The sequence below is a fragment of the Oryx dammah genome, unplaced genomic scaffold (assembly GCF_014754425.2).
Source record: "Oryx dammah isolate SB20612 unplaced genomic scaffold, SCBI_Odam_1.1 HiC_scaffold_23, whole genome shotgun sequence".
Lineage (NCBI taxonomy): Eukaryota > Metazoa > Chordata > Mammalia > Artiodactyla > Bovidae > Oryx > Oryx dammah.
The window spans coordinates 32,993,630-33,019,038 of record NW_024070207.1 but is presented as its reverse complement, the minus strand read 5'-3'; positions in this window follow the sequence as shown (position 1 = coordinate 33,019,038).

Genomic DNA, 25,409 nt, shown 5'->3' with positions numbered 1-25,409 from the left:
CCGTGTGTGTGTACCCACGCCCTGTATCATCCAATCTGGAACACAAAATAAGGTTATATCTCTTCTGATATTTGAAGTAATATGTCTGAATCTCATCCCACAAATTTCAATCAGTCCTTTTGTTCTCTTAGACAGTTCTTTCCTCAATATTCCTCAGAATTCTTATTCTGAGGGCATAATACTTTCATTGACTACTTGATCCATACTGCATACAATGAAAGGCAGGTAATTTTCCAAATGGAAAACAAATTGCTATTTAAAAAATAGATGAATACTGAGTGGCCCGTGGGTGGTCAGAACAAATGTGTACTATATTTCCATGGGTTCTCAAGCATTGTATTTTGGGGGTATCACACAGCCTTCATCTGAAGAACTGAAGTGAATAATACAAATAAAACAAATCCTAAGCACATTTTAGCCTCTCCTTTCGTCTCTTTTGGGAATACATCTTTAAGCATATTTTTCTTCCTCCTGATTTTAATTATTTTCTTAAACTACAATTTAAAAATAAACTAGGGCTTGAGCTAGTCTCACTTCAGATGCCTTTTTTAATCATTAACCACCTTAGTTTGCATTTGTTTTTGACCATTCATTCATTTCCATGGTGATTTAGAATAGCAGCTGAAAGGAAGAAGAAAACAGATTAAAAAAAAAAAATCTGTCCTCTTAAGCAAGAATAGGAGTGAGGACAGAAAGCAGGGAAGTAGACTTACATAAGTATCATTCAGGCTATGTAATCCATTATGTTGATAATAATCAAGGCACTTTACTGGCTGTTGCTTCTACTTATGCTAATGATACCACTATTGAATTGCCATGCTCTGAAGGAGTAAAATGGTGTATGTTGGACAAGTGCCAGATCTTCAGTGTGATGGACTGTGGATGCATTATAGACTTGAGGGGGGATTTAGAGCATCTTCATATTTAGAGCATGTACCCAGCTGGTGACCATCTCATGTTAATACTTTGGAGTTTGGGGTGTACCAAATCCAACCAGGCTAGAGCAAAATTGTGAAATCAGTAACATATCATTGCAGAGTCCCCTATCTTTGCTTCCATATAGCTACCCTACCTTGTGGTATGCCAAAGAACTTAAAAATGTGCTCATAATTAGTGGGGCTCCTTAGTACAGTATTGGAACTAAGTATGTCCCACACTCTTGAATTTTCATAATTTGTCCCCTTACAAACATTTCTATCCAGATTTCATTCTCTGTGATTCCCAAAGGAAATGGAGGATATTTCCATAAAAACAAAGAAATGCTACATGGCAACATTTTGATAGGGGTGTTTAATATCTAGACCAATCATCTTCAACTATTTCTTAATCTCAAAATACTCAAAGAGCATTTTATAGATTTGCTAGTACTATGAATGTGGACTGCCAGGTTTAATTGAAAAATTTGTAATTTTTATGGACTTGGAGATTTTTCTGATGAAAAAGTAACACATGATCTTTGTAAAAGGCAAAGGGGGTGGAATGCATAAAGTATAAGGAAAAAGATTATTTATATCTCATCACCTGAAAGTAGCAAATGTTAACATGTTGGCATATATTCTTCAAAACTACATTGCTTGGATTAAGAAGCACCTGAAACTCACATGAATGCTGTAGAGAGTAAGTAACTGAATAATATAATTAAAGCATCTAGCATGATGCTTGTCACACAGAAGACTTTATATAAAAAAATAACCATAGTCTTTTAATTTCACATTTTATGTCTCATTTGATTCCTCATGCTACTGCCCTTGGAAAAGGCAATGGCACCCCACTCCAGTACTCTTGCCTGGAAAATCCCATGGACGGAGGAACCTGGTAGGCTGCAGTCCATGGGGTCGCTACAAGTCTGATACGACTGAGCGACTTCCCTTTCACTTTTCACTTTCATGCATTGGAGAAGGAAACAGCAACCCACTCCAGTGTTCTTGCCTGGAGAATCCCAGGGATAGTGGAGCCTGGTGGGCTGCCGTCTATGGGGTTGCACAGAGTCGGACACGACTGAAGTGACTTAGCAGCAGCAGCCACTGCTCTATTGTAAATGATATCCATGGTGTCACAAACAATGTTTGTGTCATCACAAAATTCATATGCTGAAATTCTTATCCCCAATCTGATGGCATTTTAGGAGGTGGGGTCTTGGAGAGGTGACTGGGTCATGAGAGCAGAGCCCTCATGAATGGGATTAGTGCCCTTTTAAGAGAGACCCCACAGAGCTCTGTGGTCCTTTCCTCCATGTGAGGACACAGTGAGAAAAAGAGCATCTGTAAACCAGTAAGCAGGCTCTCACCAGACACTGAATCTGCCAGCCCCTTGATCTTGGACTTCCCAGCGTACAGAACTGTGAGAAATAAATGTTTTTGGTTCAAACTAGCCAGTGTATGGTGGTTTTGTTATAGCACTCTGAATGGGCTAAGACAAGCAGTATATTAGCATTATTTTTCTCAAGATAATTCTTATTAAGAATAGAGATTTCCAGGCCCCGAGTACCTGAAAATTTTCTAGTCAGTAGATCTGAGCAGAAAACTGGCATATTATATGTGCCAGTAGTTTGACACGTTAATCAGGTGCACGGATTTGAGAAACTAGGCTTTATGGATATCACTCAATGAGCACACAAAGGGCATACCCCAAACCTTCTCCTGAGAATGCTGATAAAAATTCAATATATCTCACTGCAAGATAGGTGTTGGCAGTGATTCTAAGCCATCTTGATGCACAGCCCTGAGAATCTTTGTCCTCCACCACTATGATGTCTTTCTGTTGTATGCTTATGCCCTAGTATGTGCTGTATTATCTTCCATCCAAGTTTCAGTTCATGCTTTTTACTAGCAGCCCCAGGAGAGCACATTTACATTCTTGATATCTTTGTGTCACCTCACATTACTTAGCATAATGTGTTGCACCCAGCCACAGATCAATCAATATTATTGACTCACCAAATGATGAATTTGAGGCAACCAGTCAATACTACATTAGTCCTAAGGGAAAATAATATGGAATGCACTTGTTTTGAACAACCTCCATTTGCCCATTGTTGCTGGAACCATTTCCCTCTGGGCAGAGTGAGGAACAGCTCCCTCTATCGTCTATCCAATTCAACCTTCTCCAGCCCTTCCTAACTATAGTCCATAAGTCTCTGGCAGACATTTTTTTTAAAAATGAATACAGCATGAGTTATTGTCAAAATTCACAGAAATGTGCCTACAACCTAATCTGGCCTGTTCTTGGTGGCTCTGGTTAATTCACCACAATTCTTTTACTACTCTCTTCTAGAAGCTTGGAAATGATAAAATATCAGAACTTCCTTAAGCTCCCAATTCTTTCACTATAGTTGTTATCAGTGTGATGGTCAAATTGCCCAGAGTGAAATGTTCACTCTTATCATTGTTGAACTTGGGGCAAGGTTCTCACCTTCCCTATGGATTGATTTTCACATCTATTAAAAAAAATTGATTTTCACATCTATTAAAAAAAATTGATTTTCACATCTATTAAAAAAAATGTGTGGACACTATCAGTATCCATCCCACAGTGTTTTGTGAGAATTATATTTTATAATGCTCATAAAGAACTTAGCACCATGACTGACACATGATAATCACTCTGCAAAGTTAAGAGAGGACAAGGTTATTAATGACAGTGTCACAACGCTGAGAAGAAAGAGGCCAGTGTCAGGACCATGGGAAACAAGAATCCATGCATGGCTGTTCTGACAACAGAGGTCAGGATGGGACGCAGGCACTAATTCTGAGGCACTAGTAATCCCAGCACTGAAAGGGGAACCTGATAAAAAGGTGAGGGCCTGGCTTTGCCATGAGTTTCTTACATACTCTCAGCATGGACCCACTGGTGCAAGCTGTAAGTGATTACTCCAGCTATGTGGAAGTGTTTCCTTCCCAGGATGTTTTGTAAGAAATTCTGGATTGCTGGTGTTTAACTGATTAAAAAAACACTTACTGACCTGATCTGATTTTTTTACTCCCAAAGTAGCAAACTGTAATTTAAGTGGCTAATTAGCTTTCCCTGTGTGGATGTAAATGGAGAGAAGGCAGCTACAATAAAACAATAGTGGCAGAACCATAGGGATTAAATCTTCCCCACCACTGGGGTCAATGCCACTTTGTAGCATCTCTGTTGACAACAGCTCTGTTATACAGTTTGAAATGAGTAATGTCAACCATGGATCCTCCAGGTTGTATCCTTACACTCTCGAGAGCACATAGATCCCCACTTCCATCTTTGAAAGCATCGTGAAGAAGGATGTGTTAAGTGACCTTATTATGGTCATGATTTCACAAAATACACATGTATCAAATCATCACATTGTACATCTTAAATTTACACAGTGTTATATGTCAATTATACCTCAATAAATTTGGAAGTAAAGAACTGTATAGTAGGTAGTCCATGCGCCTCTCAGCCCCAAGGACCATTTTTCTCCTCAGGCTGGAATAGAACCTACTTTTCAGTGGGAATTTGAGAACTTACATTTTATCCCTTTTTTACTCAGGAAGCAAAAATATTGAAGAATACTGTAAATGTTGGAAACAACAGCATTGAAGTGCGAGTCTCTTGCCCTATACAGCAGACTTTTGTGACCCTGACCACCCACTGTTGTCCATGCTACAGTTCCTGAATCACAGCCCAGGAAGCATTCTGGACAATTGTATTATCTTTCCATTAGGCAGAATGTTTTACCTTTGATTGTCTTGCTGCCCCAGTAATGTGGACTAGACTAGACTCTCTTCACCTCTCTGCAGAAAAAGGCACTGGGAACCTTGTAGCTACATTAATAATTTATCCTCATCCTATTTCTCTCCCACTCCTTTCCTCACTGCTGCTAACATACACTAAAAATTTTCTCCATGATGTTACTTATGCTATTTCCTCCCCCAGAGATGCACTCCCTCCTCCTCACTGCCTCTTCAAATTCTACTCATCTTTCAACACCCAGCTCAACTTCTGCCTCACTAATTAAGCCTCTTCTGCCGGTGCTAGCACACATTCACACATTGCTCTTAATTTCTTCAGAGTTGACATTATAGTGCAAGTCAGTCATTAAGTCAAGTGTTCATTTTTTAAGAAAATTCCTATATGTTACTAGTGGTAACATTTTATGTACAAACACACTTCTGGAGTTTGGGGCATGAGCTAATATATCTGGAAGGGAACTTTATATTCAATACTGCTTTTATATTTCCTATAGCACTTTTCACAGATTCTCTAAACATATAAAGATTTTCACCTCCCTGAAAGTGAAAGTATGCTGAGAGTGAAAGTTGCTCAGTCATGTCTGACTCTTTGTGACCCCATGGACTATACAGTCCTTGGAATTCTCCAGGCCAGAATACTGGAGTGGGTAGCCGTTCCCTTCTCCAGGGGATCTTCAGTCAGGTCTCCTGCACTGTGGGCAGATTCTTTACCAGCTGAGCCACCAGGGAAGTCCAAGAATACTGGAGTGGGTAGCCTATCCCTTCACCAGTGGATCTTCCTGACCCAGGAATCAAACCTGGGTCTCCTGCATTGCAGGTGGATTCTTTACCAGCTGAGCTACTAATAGTCAAATTATCTTTGTCCAGTACCTATTAATCTTTGTCTCCTATAAGATTTCTTCTCCTAATAAATATCTAATATTCATTTATCTCTAATTTTTAAAAAGATGAAAAGCATAAGAGAAGAGGTAATATCACATTTAAGATAAAAGAAAAAATATAAAAGAAAATCAAGTTGCAAACATTCTCTTACTGAGGATGGTGACTGCAGCCATGAAATTAAAAGACACTTGCTCTTTGGAAGAAAAGCTATGACAAACCTAGACAACATATTAAAAAGCAGAGACATCACTTTGCAGACAAAGGTCCATATAGTCAAAGGTATGGTTTTTCCAGTAGTCATGTATGGATGTAAGAGGTGGACTATAAAGAAAGTTGAGTGCCAAAAAATTGATGCTTTTGAACTGTGATGTTGGAGAAGACTCTTGAGAGTAGCTTGAACTGCAAGGAGATCAAATCAGTCAATCCTAAAGGAAATCAGTCCTGAATATTCATTGGAAAGATTGATGCTAAGCTGAAACTCCAATACTTTGGCTACCTGATGCAAAGAGGCGACTCACTGGAAAAAACCCTGATGCTGGAAAGATTGAGGGCAAGAGGAGAAGAGGATGGCACAGGATGAGACAGTTGGATGGCAATACTGACTCAATGGACATGAGTTTGAGCAAACTCTGGGAGATAGTGAAGGACAGGAAAGCCTGGCACGCTGCAGTCCATGGGGTTGCAGAGAGTCAGATATAGTTTAGTGACTGAACAACAGCAAACTCATTTTCTTTCCAATTTTTAAAAAGAGGAAAAGTATAAGAGAAGAAAAGAGCCAATATTACATTTAAGCAAAATAATAAAAAAATAAAAGAAAAACAAGTTTTAAACATTCCTTATTACTTCTTTGCCCACAAAACTGATTCTAGACCAGACTTACTGGTCATGCTATTGAACCCTAACCAGAGCAGAACCTGCTGTTCTGATTATCTCATTGGCTCAGCAAATGAGATAAAAAGTCATGAATTAGCATCTATTGGGAACTTTCCAGACTCTAAATATTCTATGTGTATTTACTTCTTCAAGCAACAATCCAATGAAGAGAATTTTATTCCCATTTTACAGACAAGGAAAGAAAGATCCAGGTGTAACTTGCTCTTATTTGCAGTAAGTAGTTTGCAGAGCCAGAATTCAAAACCTGCTCTGGTTTTATTCCAGTCTCCCTCCATATTCATAATTATGCTGTGTGTTCTTTCTTTCTCTGGGCTGGCTGAGGGCTTGACTAGATGGATTTACTTCCTGTATCTAATCAGGGCTAGGGAAAGCAAGATCTTAACACAGTTATGTGATGCCAATGTATTTATTAATATCACTACTTTAATACAGCAGAAAAAGCTACTGTTCATGAGGCATCACATATGGCATAAAAATTATGGACTTAGAAGTCAGATAAACTGGTTCACTAACTCTGCCACTAATTAACTGTGTGATAGTAGGCAAGTCATTTAACCTCCTTTAGCCTCAGAATTTTCTTCCCATCTGAAAAATGAGGGAAATGAACTAGGTTATCTGTATTCTAATATTCTATGATTTAAATATCAAAATTATTACTCTAAAATAAAAGAGACAGTTGCGTAAGGATCTGCAATTAAACCAAAGAAAAAAAATCTGGCTCAATAGATTTAAATATATGTGTTAAGCTAAATTTAGTGTTCCAGCACTCACGGAAAATTTTGTCTTGCAAGTTAATACAGAAATCGGTGTGAATGGTAAAGTTTTCTTATCTTAAAAAGGAAAATATTTCATTATTCTATCACCAAAACAAAGCCCGCAGTGAAAAAGGCCAGAAATGTTATAGGAATCCACATTCACAACTTGAGTAAATGAGGCTATGGTATAGAAAGTAGAGTAACTCCACCTGTCTCAGAAGTTTGAGCTGAGGCTGCATCATGAATAAAATATGAGGTTGTACTATGCACTCTAGTGTTTCAGCCTTCTTCAGCCTTCCAATAGAAGAAAAGCATTTTGTCTAAACCTCTCTGTGTTGATTCTGGTTGTTTTTTTACACTTATTGTGTCTGAACATTTAGACTCTTGGGGAACAAGCTCTTTAGGAAGAAAAAAGTAATTTATAGCCAGACTTATAGTCAGATGTCTTAAAATATGATTAAATGTGACTTCTTTTATAGTTTGATACCACAGTAAACCTAAATCACACTGCTTTCTCAGTGGTAAAAATATTAAGTCACAATGTTTTGTTAACTGCTGACCTAATATTTGATGGGGATGAAATGAAGATTGGGGTTCCATAGACAGGAAGAATAACTTTGTCTGCATTTGATTCATGGTTGATTAGAAGCTGGTATAACTACTCAATACCGTTCATTTTCAAGGATCTGAGGTTAAAATTTGTGAATGACAGAAGACTTTAATTGGGCAATTTCATAAAATGTGAATACTACCTGACATACAAAGGCACATGGAAAGGGAGCCCAGCAGACTTATTTAAATACAAGTTTTGGATATATTTAAGGGTGATGTGTTTATCATTGTTATGTGTATGCATGAATATAAAAGTAAAAGAGAAAAGGAAGAAGGAGGAGAGGAAAAAGGAGAAGGAACCACAAAAATACCATCTACTAGATTTTGTTGCAAAGCATGTTCAATATCAGATTCAGTTTTGGGGCTGTGACATATAATTTTTTTAAATCCCATAGTCAATTACTCGACTTCTTTCTAATATATTTTGTTTGCTAAAATTTTCCTAGGCCCAGGAAATAAATTACAATAGGTCTAAGACAGTTACAGCAATCCAGTTCCCCTTTCCCAGTGAATGGACTAGTTGGGGACATATGATGCAATCCTGACTAATAGAATACACAAGAGAGTCTGCTGGGAGCTTCAAGAAAAGATTTTCCTCCTCTAGAATCTCCCAGCAAGCTTAGATCTATCATGATTCATCTCCTGGTACTGGGCATATTTTAGCTTTAGCAAAATCCAGACTTCTGTTTCCATGTGTTCCTTTCTGCTTTGAACATTCTCATATAAGGGCATGCTGCTTAGAGCTATTTCAGACACCTAGTGACCACAAGGGACGGACAAAAAATAATTCCAGAGATGCCTTCCCAGTGCCCTGACATCATTTGTTCTGTTGAATTAATCTACCATCAACTTCCTCAGGATTTCCCCTTTAGAGAACACTGAATGTTCTTATGGTCAAAACCACTGTTAATCTGTTTTTCTGTTACTTGTGCCATGCATGCATGCTAAGTCACTCCAGTTGTGTGCAGGTCTCTATAACCCCATGGACTGTACCCCACCAGACTCCTCTGTCCATGGGGATTCTCCAGGCAAGACTACTGGAGTGGGTTGCCATGCTCTTCTCTAGGGGATCTTTTTGACCCAGAGATTGAACCTACATCTCTTACGTCTCCTGCACTGGCAGACAGATTCTTTACCACTAGCGCAACCTGGGAAGCTCACTCGTGCCATAAACATCCTCAATCATACAGAAACCTATTCAGACACTGGAACCACTTCTAAATAGTTGAAATAAAATCAAACATCCAGAGTCTCTTATATTGGAGAACACATAAACTTCCAAATCTGGCTGTTTCCTAACATCTTAAACTTCAGTTCAGTCACTCAGTCGTGTCCAACTCTTACAATCCCATGGACTGCAGCATGCTAGGCCTCCCTGTCCATCACCAACTCCCACAGTTTACTCAAACTCATGTCCATTAAGTTGGTGATGCCATGCAACCATCTCATCCTCTGTCATCCCCTTCTCCTCCTGCCTTCAATCTTTCCCAGCATCAGGGTCTTTTCTAATGAGTCAGTTATTCGCATCAGGTGGCTAAAGTATTGGAATTTCAGCTTCAGTATCAGTCCTTCCAATGGATATTCAGGACTGATTTCCTTTAGGATGGACTGGTTGGATCTCCTTGATCCAACCCTCAAGAGTCTACTCAGACTCTTCAAGAGTCTTCTCCAAGAGTCTTCTCCAACATCACAGTTCAAAAGCATCAGTTCTTCGGTGCTCAGCATTCTTTATAGTCCAACTCTCACATCCATACATGACTACTGGAAAAACCATAGCTTTGACTAGACACACCTTTGTTGGCAAAGTAATGTCTCTGCTTTTTAATATGCTGCCTAGGTTGGTCATAACTTTTCTTCCAAGGAGCAAGCATCTTTTAATTTCATGGCTGCAATCACCATCTGCAGTGATTTTGGAACCCCCCAAAATAAAGCCTGTCACTGTTTCCCCATTACCATGAAGTGATGGGACCAGATGCCATGATCTTAGTCTTCTGAATGTTGAGCTTTAAGCCAACTTTTTCACTCTCTTCTTTCATTTTCATCAAGAGCCTCTTTAGTTCTTCTTCCCTTTCTTCCATAAGGGTGGTATCATCTGCATATCTGAGGTTATCAATATTTCTCCCAGCAATCTTGATCCCAGCTTGTGCTTCATCCATCCTGCCATTTCACATGATGTACTCTGCATATAAGTTAAATAAGCAGGGTGACAATATACAACCTTGATGTACTTCTTTGTCTATTTGGAACCAGCCTGTTGTTCCGTGTCCAGTTCTAACTGTTGCTTCCTGATCTGCATACAGATTTCTCAAGATTTCTCAAACTTCACCTTGGCCTTAAAGTGTTCCTACTCTCGCCCCCGCGACCCCCCCGCCCCACTCTTGATCATGTCGTCCTCTGTCTTTCCAGACCAGCCCCAAGTACTGATAACACATGGTGGCACTTGACTATACAGACAGGTGTGTTTTTATTTCTGTCTTTAAAATCTATGGCACGTTTCCAAAAAGACTGTGGACACTTTGAGGGCAATGTTTGGCTTTTATACCCAACACAGCGTCTAGTTAGGAGAGTAAAGTTTCTACTTGTTGAATTGACTTACAGTCCATTTCTCTGTCTTATTCATGCTACAGATGCTGAAACTCAATTTTTTCCTTCAAGATTGCTGCTAGTGGGAACATAATCTTTTCCATCAGGTTCTAGAGGGAGAGTCTTCTGCCCCATTTCCCATTCCCCTTCATATAAATAGATGTTAAATGAATAAGAGCATCACAACTGAAAGTACTTTTATTATGTCAGGCCTCTGATTTTCCAAAGTGAATCTGTCATTTTTGTGCCTCATGTCATTTTTGTATATAACAGCCCAAGCAGCTTGAGAATGTCATCAAAGAAGGGGTATATCAGTGGATATTTTTGTGATCCAAACAATGATAGAGCAACAATGCCAAGTCAATTTAAAAGTCTTGAATAAACTCAATGTTACTATTATAAAAATAATAGCAGAGCCCTGAGGATTATGAAGACATTATTTTGAGTAGTTGTTTGTACTTTTCCTTGGTGTTAGGCCATAGGTTAATTAAGCAATCATCCAGGTAAAAATAAGTAAAATAAGAAATACATACACAGCTTCTACAGACCACAACACTCTCAAGAGTTAAACAAAATATGAAGTCAGAATTGAGCATTTAGTGTCCTGGTTGACTCATACAAATTTTATTTCTTTAAAGACATTCAAGTTTTACAACTACATAGTGAAAGAAAATGTTTGTTGCTCGGTTATGTATGACCTCTTTGTGACTCCATGGACTATAGCCCGTAGGTTCCTTTGTCCATGGGATTTTCCAGGCAAAAATATTGGAGTAGGTTGCCATTTCCTTCTCCAGTGGATCTATCTTCCCAACCCAGAGATTGAACCTGGGTCTCCTGCATTGCAGGCAGATTCTTTACCAGCTGAGCCACCAAGGAATCTGGGTTTTGCAACTATAGAGATGACCCAAATCTATATCTTCAATTGAAACACTGAATTCCTGGCTTCCCACATAAGTACATCTTCTGGTTTTCTATTTCTATTACTATAAATCAGGTACAAGTTTCTCCTCCAAATCATCAGCAAACTCAAGTAGACTCATTTGAAAAATGATGTATCATCCTCACCAATAGATAGCTTGAGTCCATGACTTCTAAAGGCCTTCATTTTACTTGTGATTCTTTCCTATCCATTCCATTCCTTTCACTGTGGTCATTATATTTTATGTGAAAGAGTCAAAGATAATGTCTTTCTTTGAGCAATTCTAAGATGAATGTCAGAAAAAACAGGCAATTAGAATTTTAGCACCTGCACAATTCAGTTCCAAAGCACTTTAAACAACAGTGCTAAATTCACTATACAAAAGCAAATGTTTATCTTAAATATGGTTTAATCCTCTTTTCCAGGAAGCTTACATAACAAAAAATACAGCTGGAGGCTATAGTGACCCATTTATAACCATAGTTGGATTTGTTACCAGGGAACCTGTCAAAATCAGCTTAGTTTGTTTGAATGGCTCATTCTGGCTCTCTCTGCCTTTCTTCTCATTTGATTTTAGGAGCTCAAACTGGTTTAGTGATGCCAGCTAGGGGAAATGGTTTTCTTTGACTTTGCCAACTCGGCAGGACTAGAATAAATGGAATAAATGGCTATCCACATATTGCAGTGTTTCAGGGGTTGTTCATTTGTTTCTTCCTCTCCACAGTGTTCTCTTTATCAGGAGGGATGGCTTTAGATTCTCTCCCCAAACTTGTCACTCTGGGATAAAACAAATCATATAATAGGCTACATATAACATGCAAACAGGGCTTCCTTAATGGCTCAGACAGTAAACAACCTGCCTGCAATGCAGGAGACCCAGGTTTGATCCCTGGGTCAGGAAGATCCCCTGGAAGGGAACAGCTACCGACTCCAGTGTTCCTGCCTGGAGAATTCCATGGACAGAGGAGCCTGGTGGGCTACAGTCCATGGGGTTGCAAAGAGTCAAACATGACTTATATCTTTCTTTTAGGGAATAAGTCAATGTGCTAGACTGATTATATGTGACTAGCAGAAAGGAAAGAGGGCAAGTTAGTATAAAATAATCAAATGCCAGTAACCAAGCAAATGTAAGTAGCCACATTTTGCTCCCTGCTTAGAAGGAGGAAAGGGTGGAGTCAAATTAGCAATGGCAAATAGTGCTCTCATCTTTGTTCTTCAAAATTGGTATCCTTACACTCCTTGCTCGTGATTCATTCTCTTATTTATTAAACAGGGCCTCCAGTGACAACCTGCTATATTAGTTTTCTATTGCTGGCTATAAATTATCACAAATTTATATGCTAAAAACAACTTTCATTTTATAGCCCCGTTCTGTACATCAGAGGTTCAGGCAGATTTGACCAGGTTCCCTATTCTGGGTCTCACAAGGCTGAAATCAAGGTGTATTGACCAGAATGGGCTCTTTCCTAAGATGTATGGGGAAAAACTCACCTCCAGGCTCATTTAGATTGTTAACAGAATCCAGTCCCTTGTGGTTGTGGACTAAAAGTTTCCATTTTCTTGAAGACTCACATGGGATGGTGATCCTCTCACATGCTCCTCTCCATTTCAAAACCATCAGCAACATGTACTTGGAACCTCTGGCTTCCTCTTCAGCTATCAGCTTGAAAAGAGTCTGTTTATAAAAGGAGACATCATGTTATTAGATTAGACACATCCATATAATCTCCCTTTTGCTATATAATTTGCAAAGCATACAAATTTGAACATCCTACATGAGCCAGGGGGCAACATCAGGAAACTCTCAGATATTGCTAATGAGAATGCTATAGAATATGGTCGCTTTGGAAAACGAAGTAACTGGAAAAACTTGGTGGTTTCCTACAAAACCAAACATAAACTTATCATTTGATTCAGAAGTCACATCCCTAGGTATTTACTCACCTGATTTGAAAACTTATATCCAGAGAAAACCTCTACACGAATGTTTCCAGCAGATTTATTAGTAATTACCAAATTCTGATAGAAACCAAGATGTGCTCCAATAGGTAAATAATAAGCAAACTGTGGTATACCCATACAATGGAATTCTACTTAGTGATAAGCAGGAATGTATTATTAATCCACACAACAATATGAATAGACATTAAATGTATATTGCCAAGTGAAAGAAGCCTGTCTGAAGAGGCCTTATACTGTTTAACTTCATTTACATGACATTCTGGACAGTGAACACATCAGTGGTCCTCAGGGGTTTATGCAGGAATGACAGTCAATAACATGGTAAAACTATTCTGAATAGTCCTTTAATGGTAGGTATATGACACTATGCATTTGTCAAAACTCATAGAACTTTACAACACAAAAAGTGAACCTTAATGTAGACAAATCTTAAAAAGAATTTAAGAGTGTAGGAATACAAGGAAGGACTCACACTCTGATCAGAGAATCTAACTGTATTACAAATATGATATAACTTCACTGAAGGGGGTGGGGGTGGGGGCAAAGTGCTGACCTAAGTTACTTTGAAAATGAGTAAAGTATGTAAGACTAAAAGCAAAGGTGGGGGGCCGGTCCTAAGATGGTGGAGGAATAGGACAGGGAGGCCACTTTCTCCTCCACAAATTCATTGAAAGAACATTTGAATGCTGAGCAAATTCCACAAAACAACTTCTGAACGCTGGCAGAGGACACCAGGTACCCAGATAGGCAGCCTATTGTCTTCGAATGGAGGTAGGAAAAAATATAAAAGATAAAAAGAGAGACAAAAGAGTTAGGGACGGAGACCCGTTCCGGGAGGGAGTTGTTAAAGAGGAGGTTTCCGAACATCAGGAAACCCTCTCACTGGTGGGCCTGTGGGGAGTTTTGGAATCTCAGAGGGCAATATAACCGGGAGGAAAAATAAATAAATAAAACCCACAGATTACATGCCTAATGGCAACCCCATTATTGGAGTAGTAGCCCAGTCTCCACCCAGTCTGGGCAGAGAAGTAGCCCAGAAGCTTGCATTTGCCACCAGCAAGTGGGGGCTGAACAGGGGGGTGTGGGCTGCATTGCTTAGGGTAAGGACCAGGCCTGAATGCCCTGAGAGCAATCTGAGGGAGCTAAGGTGAGATAGCAACCCAAACTGTGGGATAGCCAGAGAGAGAGAGAAGAAAAAGAGAGAGAAACAGAGAAATTTCCCGCAAAAAGCCCTAACCTAAGGCACTGCCAGGCCACTCACAGAACAAAGGACTGAGAGAATACCAGAGGAGAGCTAGCTGGTAGCGGCCTAGCCCAACCCCACCAGAGGCACAGAGGCAGGGAGGCAGGTGGGCAACAGCCAGAGTCGGAAAGCGTCAATCTCGGCCCCAGAGACGGCATCCTCTACCAAACTGCGAGCAGGATCCCAGTTGCTAACCAACTCTTCATGGGATCCTAGGCGGTTGACATCCACCAGGAGGGTCACAGCCAGAGATTAGCTCCCCAGAAGACACACACGGCACACATGGCGCCCAGGAAACCTAGTGACTGGGACCGGGGAGGTGATAAGACGCACTGCACCTGGGGAGTGTGTGCTCACCAAGCACCTGGTCGCCTAAGCTGCTTGGACCTGGAAAGGGCACAAAACGCAGGCCCAACCGAGTCTGCACATTTGTGGAGTACCCGAAAACCTGAACCTGAGCAGCTTAGACCTGGGAAGTGCACACAACCCAGGGCCTGCTTTAGACAGTTCCCCTGCAGAGCAACCTGGAGCCTGAACAGTGTAGACTGGGAAAGCTCACACACCATGAGCGGGGGCAAACCCAGTGTGGCTGAGACACTGTGAGCGCTCCCCACACACACCAGTGGTATTTGTTTGCAGTGTTTCTCCCTCCCCACAGCAGAATTGAACAAATGAGCCTAAATAAGTGACCACCTTTGCCCCCCTGTGTCAGGGTGGAAATTAGACACTGAAGAGACTTGCAAACAGAAGAATCCAAAATAAACAGAGGGAACTGCTTTGGAAGTGACAGGTGCAACAGATTAAAACCTTGTAGTTAGCACCGACTACATTGGAAGGGGCCTATAGATCTTGAGAAGTATAAGCTGGAACAAGGAACTATCTGAAACTGAACTGACCCCACACTGCCAGCAACAGCTCCAAAGAAATTCCTAGATATATTTTTACTATTATCATTTTTAAATTTTTTAAAAAAATTTTAAGTCCTCTATTAATCCTTTAATTTTCATTTTATAACCTACTATTACCTTGCAAAAGAAAGACTCTATTTTTAAAGCAAACTTCATATATATTTTTTTATAATTTTTGTGATTTTGTTTTGTTTCTTAATATTGTATTTTTGAGAGTCCAACCTCTACTCTAGATTTTTAATCTTTGCTTTTGGGTATTTGTTATCAATTTTGTACCTTTAAGAATTAAATCTTCAGTACCCATTTTTACTTGGGAGTGTGATTACTGGCTTGATTGCCCTCTCCTCCTTCTGACTCTCCTTTTTCTCCCCTATGTCACCTCTATCTCCTCCCTCCCCCTTTTCTTCTCTACCCAACTCTGTGAATCTCTTTGGGTATTCCAGGCTGTGGAGAACACTTAGGGAATTGATTACTGACTAGATCTGTCTCTCTCCTTTTGACCACCCATCCTTCTTCTCCTGGTCACCTCTATATCTACCTCACTCTTCTCTTCTCTATGCAACTTACTGGGTGTTCCAGGCTGTGGAGAGCACATAAGGATTTGATTACCAGCTAGATTGCTCTTGCCCCTTTTGATTCCCCGTCTTCTCCTCCTGGTCACCTCTATCTCCCTCCTTCCTCTTCTCTTCTCCATGTAACTCAGCAAACCTTTCTGGGTGAGGACACAATAGATGGAGAAATATACCATGCTCATGGATTGGAAGAATCAATATAGTGAACATGAGTATACTACCCAAAGCAATCTATAGATTCAATGCAATCCTTATCAAGCTACCAATGGTATTTTTCAGAGAACTAGAACAAATTATTTCACAATTTGTATGGAAATACAAAAAAAAGCCTCGAATAGCCAAAGCAATCTTGAGAAAGAAGAATGGAACTGGAGGAATCAACCTGCCTGACTTCAGACTATACTGCAAACCTACAGTCATCAAGACAGTATGGTACTGGCACAAAGACAGAAATATAGATCAATGGAACAAAATAGAAAGCCCAGAGATAAATCCACACACCTATGGACACCTTATCTTTGACAAAGGATGGAAGAATATACAATGGAGAAAAGACAATCTCTTTAACAAGTGTTTCTGGGAAAACTGGTCAACCACTTGTAAAAGAATGAAACTAGAACACTTTCTAACACCATACACAAAAATAAACTCAAAATGGATTAAAGATCTAAACGTTAAGACCAGAAACTATAAAACTCCTAGAGGAAAACAGGCAAAACACTCTCTGACATAAATCACATCAGGATCCTCTATGATCCACCTCCCAGAGTAATGGAAATAAAAGCAAAATTTTAAAAATGGGACCTAATTAAACTTAAAAGCTTTTGCACAATGAAGGAAATTGTAAGCAAGGTGAAGACAGCCTGAAGAATGAGAGAAAATAATAGCAACCAAAGAAATGGACAAAGAATTAATCTCAAAAATATACACACAACTCCTGCAGCTCAATTCCAGAAAAATAAATGACCCAGTCAAAAAATGGACCAAAGAACTAAACAGATATTTCTCCTAAGAAGATATACAGATGGCTAACAAATGCATGAAAAGATGCTCAACATCACTCATTATCAGAGAAATGTAAATCACAACCACAGTGAGGTACCATCTCATGTCAGTCAGAGTGGCTGATATCCAAAAGTCTACAAGCAATAAATGCTGGAGAGGGTGTGGAGAAAAGGGAACTCTCTTACACTGTTGGTGAGAATGCAATCTAGTACAGCCACTATGAAGAACAATAGGGAGATTCCTTAAAAACTAGAAATAGAACTGCTATATGACCTAGCAATCCCACTGCTGGGCATATACACCAAGGAAACCAGAATTGAAAGAGACACGTGTACCCCAATGCTCATCACAGCAGTGTTTATAATAGGCAGGATATGGAAGCAACTTAGATGCCCATCAGCAGATGAATGGATAAGAAAGCTGTGGTACATATACACAACTAATTTTAATTAAAAAGAATGTGTTTGAATCAGTTCTAATGAGGTGGATGATACCAGAGCCTATTATACATAGTGAAGTAAGCCAGAAAGAAAAACACCAATACAGTATACTAATGCATATATATGGAATTTAGAAAGATGGTAACGATGACCCTGTATGTGAGACAGCAAAAGAGACACAGATGTATAGAATAGTCTTTTGGACTCTATGGGAGAAGGCAAGGATGGGATGATTTGAGAGAATAGCATTGAAGCATGTATATTATCATATGTGAAACAGATCGCCAGTCCAGGATTGATGCATGAGACAGGATGCTAAGGGCTGGTGCACTGGGCTGACCCTGAGGGATGGGATGGGGAAGGAGGTGAGAGGGGGGTTCAGGATGGGGAATACATGTACACCCATGGCTGATCCATGTCAATGTATGGCAAAAACGACTACAATATTGTAAAGTAATTAGCCTCCAATTAAAATTGTTTAAAAAAAGCAAAGGGAACTGTGTATGACCACTGTACTCTACTCAGTATAGCTTTATCCCCTGTGAGTAAAGACTAGCAATTCTGATAGTGTTATACTGCAGATTGAATGATTAGGTAAATGGATAGTGGGTAGCAAGAACTAGGTTCCTCACTGTTGTAGGAGTTTCCAGATAAGCAATAAGAGGAGGCTAGAATGATGTATGTGGTAATTAATTAGAGTTGGAGACATTGATATGAAATCACATGTAGTTTAATACAGATAAAGAAGAGTACACATAGAAATATTTATACTTATGTGTATATATACAGCATGGTATACACACATTTATTTCCTTGCAATGGTAGCAAAGAGAACCTATAAGCAATTAACCCCAGTAGCAACGAGCATAGCTAGCATCAAGACTTTGGTTTCTGTGGAAGTAAGTAAAGACCAACCAAATGAGAACTGGCAGAGGTTATTTATTCAGAGCATGCTAGGGAGTCAACCCCATCACTTGCCTTTTGGCAGAGGCTCAAATGCGGGCAGAGGAGTAGGAATGATTTATAGTAGAAAAAGGGAAAGCTTCAGCTGTGCCCTAACTGGAGGCTGTTGTCATGGGGAAGATATATACAGGCAGCCTAACCAGAAGTATATGTGATTAGTTAAGTGTGCATAACCACAGTTGGTTCTCTCTGGATGTTTCTAAGCTGGAAACATGGAAAAAAATTACAGAAGTTGTCAGTTATTAACCGAGCCCTGGCCATTTTTCAGCCCATCTTTACAGGGGTTATGGCTTCCTGAGCTGGTTTCTAGAGAGAGTGGTCTGACTTCCTACAAGTCTAACTTGTAGATAGGCTTGCTTCTGGGCTGGTTACTATAGATAATGCGTTGTTTTGGGGGGCTACTTGGGACAGGTCAAAGTTCCATTTTTATATATGGTGTGGTATCATCTCTTGGTATATGCTTAGTCGCTCAGTCATGTCCAACTCTTTGCAACCCCATGGACTGCAGCCCACCAGGCTCCTCTGTCCATGGGATTCTCCAGGCAAGAATACTGGAGTGGGTTCCCATTTTCTCCTCCAGGGGACCTTCCCGACCCAGGATTGAACTTATGTCTCCTGTGTCTCCTGCATTAGCAGGTGGGTTCTTTACCTGCTGAGCCATTTGGGAAGCCCATCTCTTCATATACTAAGTCATTAATTTTCAATACCATTCTGTAATAAAAAGAACTAAACTCCTTGGGCTGACGACTGATTACAGGACTGGGGCAAGAAATACAGAAAACAAACCTGGAGCATATTCTAGTGCCAGAAACTAAGGGAATGCTGAGGAGGATGAAGAGAAGGAGAAGGACGATGAAGATGATGATAATAATCCCATAATGATGGTAATGTGTCAAAGGGACACAGCCAAGTGTAGCAGTGTCCAATGGCTAAAGTTGAAAGAATTTGAGCAAAATATTTGATAAAAATAAGTATTAAAATAGATATCCATGAGTCTATTCTGATATAAATTATTGAATAGACAAGTAAGTGAGGAGAATGGACAAAATGTTCACTCAAAATTTGAAATGATTTCAGCATATACTCTTTTCCAAGGAGATAGAACATAATTCCCCACTCCTCAAGTGTGGGTTGCACATAGTGACTTCCTTCCTCAGAGTATAGAATGGAAAGGGGCAGAGAAAGGAGAAAAACCTCACAATGAAGAAACCTGACAAGCGCTACTTCACCCAGCTGATCAAAGTTGACATCAACAGTCATAAAGCATGTTGATAATATGTACCCTTGATATGATCTGATGAGAATAGCAATTTTCCTCTGTTTTATCACCAAAACATATGACTTCACGCTAATCATAAGAAGAAAAATGGACAAATGCCAATTAAGCAAATTCTACAAAATACCTGACTGATATTCCTCAAAACTGGGCAGGTCACCAAAAACAAGGAAAGTCTGAGAAACTGTCACAACCAAGACCTTAATGAGACCTGATGACTAAATGCAATGCGAGATCCTGGATAGGAGCCTGTCTTGAGAAAAGGGACATTAGATAAAAACTAAGAGATCTAAGGACTTTAGTTAATAATAATGCATCAGTTTTGGTTTTATGAGTAATGATAAACATACTGTACTAATGTAAGATGTTAACAATTAAGGGATACTGGTCATGGGATATATGAGAACTCTCTGTACTGTATTTACAAATTTTATGTAAGTTGAAAGCTATTCTAAAAGAAAGTTTATTTAAAGCACACACTGTGGGCTATATTGAGAGGATAAACAAAATAGCTTGCTGCGCTCTAGAGTGCTACTTCTGATATAACATGATCCCTGAGGAAGCAGGAACTCAGTTGGATTTCTCCAGGGTCAGCAGGAGCTTAGATACTACAGAGTGGGTCTACTGAATATCTGAGGCAGGGGAGATGAATAAAGCCCTTTGGGAGGGACCCCACTCACTGCTGAGGTGAGACTGAGCAGTACGCAGAGTGAGAGAGGGTGGGGAAATGAGATTTTTTAGTACAATAGTGCATAGCAGTCTAGCAGACTACTTCTAAAGCAGTTCAGATGTGACCAGAAGCTGCCTTTGGGGCCTTATGGAGCAGATTTTGTGTGTCCTGGTCAATGTGGAATTGTACCTTGCAGGGAACTACATCTGGCAGATAGTACTTTGAGCTATGCAAACAAAAATGTAAAATATTAGTTTTTTAGTTAAAATGCCACAGAATAAGAGAAGATGGATTGAGGGCGACCATTCTCAGCCCATGCAGCCACAGTGTCCCCTTTGGGAGTGTAGCTCAGTGGTAGAGCTCATGCTTAGCATGCATGAGGCCCCATGTTCAATACCCAGCATCTCCAACTGGAACTTCGTTGAAGAGGAAGTGGCAACTCACCCCAGTATTTTTGCCTGGAGAATCCCATGGACAGAGCCTGATGGGTTATTAAGAGTCAGACATGACTGAAGCAATGACTTAAAATAACATTCCCATATTGGCATTAACTGTGTGTGTATGTATATAAAATACATACACATGTGTGTGTATATATATATATACACACACACACATATATATATAAAATCAAGTGTGTATATATATATATATATAAAATCAAGACTATATATATGGGAATATAGAATCAAGAGAGGTGCATGTGTGTGTGTACACAGAGGTATCTATCTATATAGATATACATCTTTGCCTTGATTAATAATTTGAGGATAAAAATGGTAACGCAGGATAAATTATTGTTGTGAACCAGAAAGAATGCACAGTTCTTAGGAAAATTTTTTTTTTCTGAAATACACCCAGGATAAGTGCCTATTGGAGAAACAGATACAGTGAGGGGACGGAGGAGAGACCTGGTAGAAGAAAATTAATCAACTTCACCTTTTGGGGATTAAGTCCTCCTTAGAGAAATCAGTCTCATAAAACATGGTCTAGGGGAAAGCCCAGCATAAACCTCTGGTCTGATCTTTTCATTTTTACTCTGGGCTGATAGCCAGATTGTTTTAAATCAATTGACTATGGATTGAAGTGGAATTGGGCTTGTGGATTGTTGGAGACCAATAGGAAGAGTTTTATTATTCCATAACTCAGAGCACCTTTTTACAGTGCTTTATGATTATCTTTTGGAAAAAATTTTATTTCATATACATTACTTCACTTTGATTTTGAAATTTACAGTTGTAAGACATAGAAAAAAACTTTTATGACATTCATTACATAAAGGAAAACTGAGAAGGGAGAGATTTAGTAATTAGTCTAAGGTAACACAAACAGAAAGTTATGAACATAGACTTTAACTAAGGTTTCTCGATGCTCCAGTCCAAAACTCTGCTATGCTGCTTTTTATACATGTCCTAGGGCCTGAATCTAACTGGTTTCACCCACATTCCAAGCTATCTTAAAGTTTCAGAGATTTTGGGTGAATACATAATGCAGCCAGCAGTGATCCTCTATGTAATTGGAGCTGAAATAGAGAAATCATCTAGGCTATAGGCTGGAAATGACACCTGATTGTTTCTTCCTGTCAGCACTCCTGTTACTTGAAGAAGCTCATAGTATCTCTATTGAGACCATTTTGGGGGCACTGGCTGACAATTTGTCACAAGGACCTGGGTATGATGCACTTTCAACCAAAAATGTCAGTGAGAGCTGCAGCATAAGTTAAGTCAGCTCTCAGATTCCAAACCAGGAGATGTGGCATGGGAAAGACTTCACCAGATCAGGATAATCAGTTCAGCATTTGAGTGTGTAATCAATTAGATATCAGTGATCTGGCTTTGAGAACATTCATGGATTTTTGTTTAATGTATCCCTATCCTTTAAACAGACATTTTGTATCATGGAAAGTGAGAGTAAGGAGATAGTGAGCAGAGGCATAGTCCCTGTAACTGGAGGGAGCACAAATCACTGGAGAACTCTTGTCAAAGGAGGGTAATGATGGCTGAATACAATAAGAGAGAAGGGCATCAACTCCAGCACTTAGAGCAAAACAACATTTTAAAAAAATATCCAAGTCTGAAGTGACTGATTTTACACTATTATTGTTATGTATGTATTTAGTTCCAGGTATTACAAAAGTCTAATGCAGCTATCCAACAGCAAGGTTGATTAACCACCCAAATGATTTGATTTATTTAAAACTGCATTCAAAAGGAAAAAGGAAATAGTCAAACAGCAACATTTAAAGGGTTTTTCAGTTTTTAACCATTTCGGCATCATTTAAGATCTCCAGTGTGGTAATACTTAAAAACTCATGTGATTCTGGCTGGTGGAATTATTGGTGATATTTAAAAATCTTCTTTTGGTTATTTGTGTTTTATAATTTTGGTCAATGAAAATATATTACTTATGTAACTTTTTTAAATGTAAAAAAAATAATGTAACCACCTTTTTGAATTATAGATCAGAAGATTTAGAAAAACTTAAAGGTTCTCAAGAGATCCTCTGCTTCATCCCTGTCTTCTAGGGTGTCAAGTCAAATTTACTAAAGAGGTGGCCTTTCAGCTTACAAAGGATTTCATTGCTTAAAACACTTTTTTTTTTTTTTAACCAATGAGGCAATGAAGACCTAGGGCAGATAGATACTTTGCTCCCAGGCACATAGATACTTGGTGGCAGAGACTAAGATGGATCACTAAAATGTGACACCACTGCCACTTCCTCTTTTTCTTATCTTCCTGCCTTCGCAAATCATTTACTGCCAACTTCCTATTACACCACCTTCTTCAGGGTCCTGTTTGAGTGTTAGGTAGTTAGAATAGTAAACAGGAGTCCAAAATGGTGGTGGCTAAAAGACAAGGAAGGGAAAAGCCCTCGAAAATAGAACAAAAGAAGGTCTAAGGACAGGAGTGAGGACTTCAGGTAGAACAAGCAGCACTTCTGGCTAGCCCAATTTGCATAGGGCAGGCCCAGGGGGAGGGAAAAACATATAAAAAGAGGAGCCAAAGGGCACTCTCTCTCTCTCTCTCTCCCTCACGCTGGGGCATTCTTCTCTTTGCATCTTTGGGTCAACATGCCCTCATGCCTCGAGGATGGATTTTCCTGCTATTATCTAAATAAAATAGAGCTGTAACACGGAGCTATAACACTGATTTGTCTAAGAGCTATAACATGGTCCATTTGAGACCTGAGACCTATAACACGGTCTGTCCAAGACCCGAGAGCTGTGACACGCCGAGGGCTTTGATGTCCGTCACTCCAAATCTTTGTTGTGATGAGACAGAACCAAGGAGCATACACTCTCCTGATATGAGGAAATATGCTATAGAAATTGAAAATACTATAGCCCTTGGAACACACTGTTTAGAAAAGGTTCTATGTATCAGCCACTCAGCCATATCTGTATACATAAGCAGCTTATATCACATGCAAATACAAAGGCATCCTATCACACACACACACACACACACACACAAACACTGACTGAAAGATTGCTCTCATTATTCTGTCACAATATATGAAATCTCCATCCTGTTATGCTTGAGCCATAGGTGCAATATTCAGTCATCCATAAGAAGTTTATTGAGAACAAACCATATGGTAGGAATTACTAGGATATGAACATTCAGATATGAACAGACTTTGGCTCTTCCCCTTGAGGAGCTGACATAGTAACTGAAGAAAAGCAAGTAAAAAGACTATTAAACATCATAATAGACAAATAAGTCCTACAAGGACACAGAGTCAAGGAACCTAACTCTTCAGAGGATACTCATGGAAGGCTTCTTGGGGAAGTGACATCTAAGTTGTATTTTAGTGGATAAATAAGCAGGTAGAGTGGAGAAAGTTGGGAGAGGCATCCTTAACAAAGGAAAAATGTAAAGGCTCAGATGTACTAGAACACATGGTTCATTGAAGTGCCGAAAGTAGTTCACCACAACTAAGGAAAGGCATGACAGAATGTAATAATGACAGATATCTGAGGATGGAAAGGTAAACAGGAATCAAGTTAGAAAAGGCCTTCTGGACCATGTTAAAGAGTCTGCACTCTCTCTGAAACTGTCTATAGTCACTGAATTATTTTAAACAGGATGATGCATTAGAATTGGATTCACAGCATTATGTTATCTGAAAGGGTCTCTATGTTAGCATATGTGATTTCTAAGGAGGAGCTAGTCACTAAGGGAATGAGAACAGAATTAAGGATGGTGGCAGGTCCAGGTCCATTATACTGAATACTAACCAGGATTGAGTAATGGAAATCCCTTTTATCTTTGGACTTTGGAATACACAGGCTCCTGTCTTTAAGGATAAAACTCATTCTTCCCATAGGTATATACTCCCTGTGTCCTGTCACTGAAACTGAGCAGGACCCTATGGGGCTTCTGGGCAAAAAAGTTTTTCTGTGTCCCCCATCATTTTTTTTTTTTTTTTGAAGGAAATAAGTTTCATCTGGCCTCCAGGACCTTCCCTGAGATCCAAATGGCAGGTTCAAACAGTTGCTAACTAGGGAAGGGAAGAACAATCAAGAAACAATAGTGGGAGCCTTGGGGCAGGGTTCTGGTTCCTCCTCTAGGGATATACATAATGATAACTTTCAGCTCTTTTGCAGAACTAAAACCCACAGGAAATGGAAGGTGTTAACTACTTGATGAAGCATTCTTTCCAAAGGGATTTTCCAGACAAGAATACTGGAGTGTGTTGCCATTTCCTCCTCTAAGGGATCTTCCCCATGCAGAGATCAAACCTGGCACTCCTGCATTGCAGGCAGATTCTTTACTATCTGAACCACCAGGGAAGCCCCATAGAGAAGACCACAGTTCAGAAGCTAGTCACATCCAAAGGTCCCCTAGGTTGGAGGAATATAGGCCCAGAAGGCGCCCTGATTCTTATTCAATAACCCTGAAAATAAAACTCCTCACAACTCCCCGTCCAGGGTTGGGACACACAGTTTTGACAACATTAACCTTCTGTGTCTCCCTTTGCATGGCAAAGCAATGAAGCTATTCTTTTCTA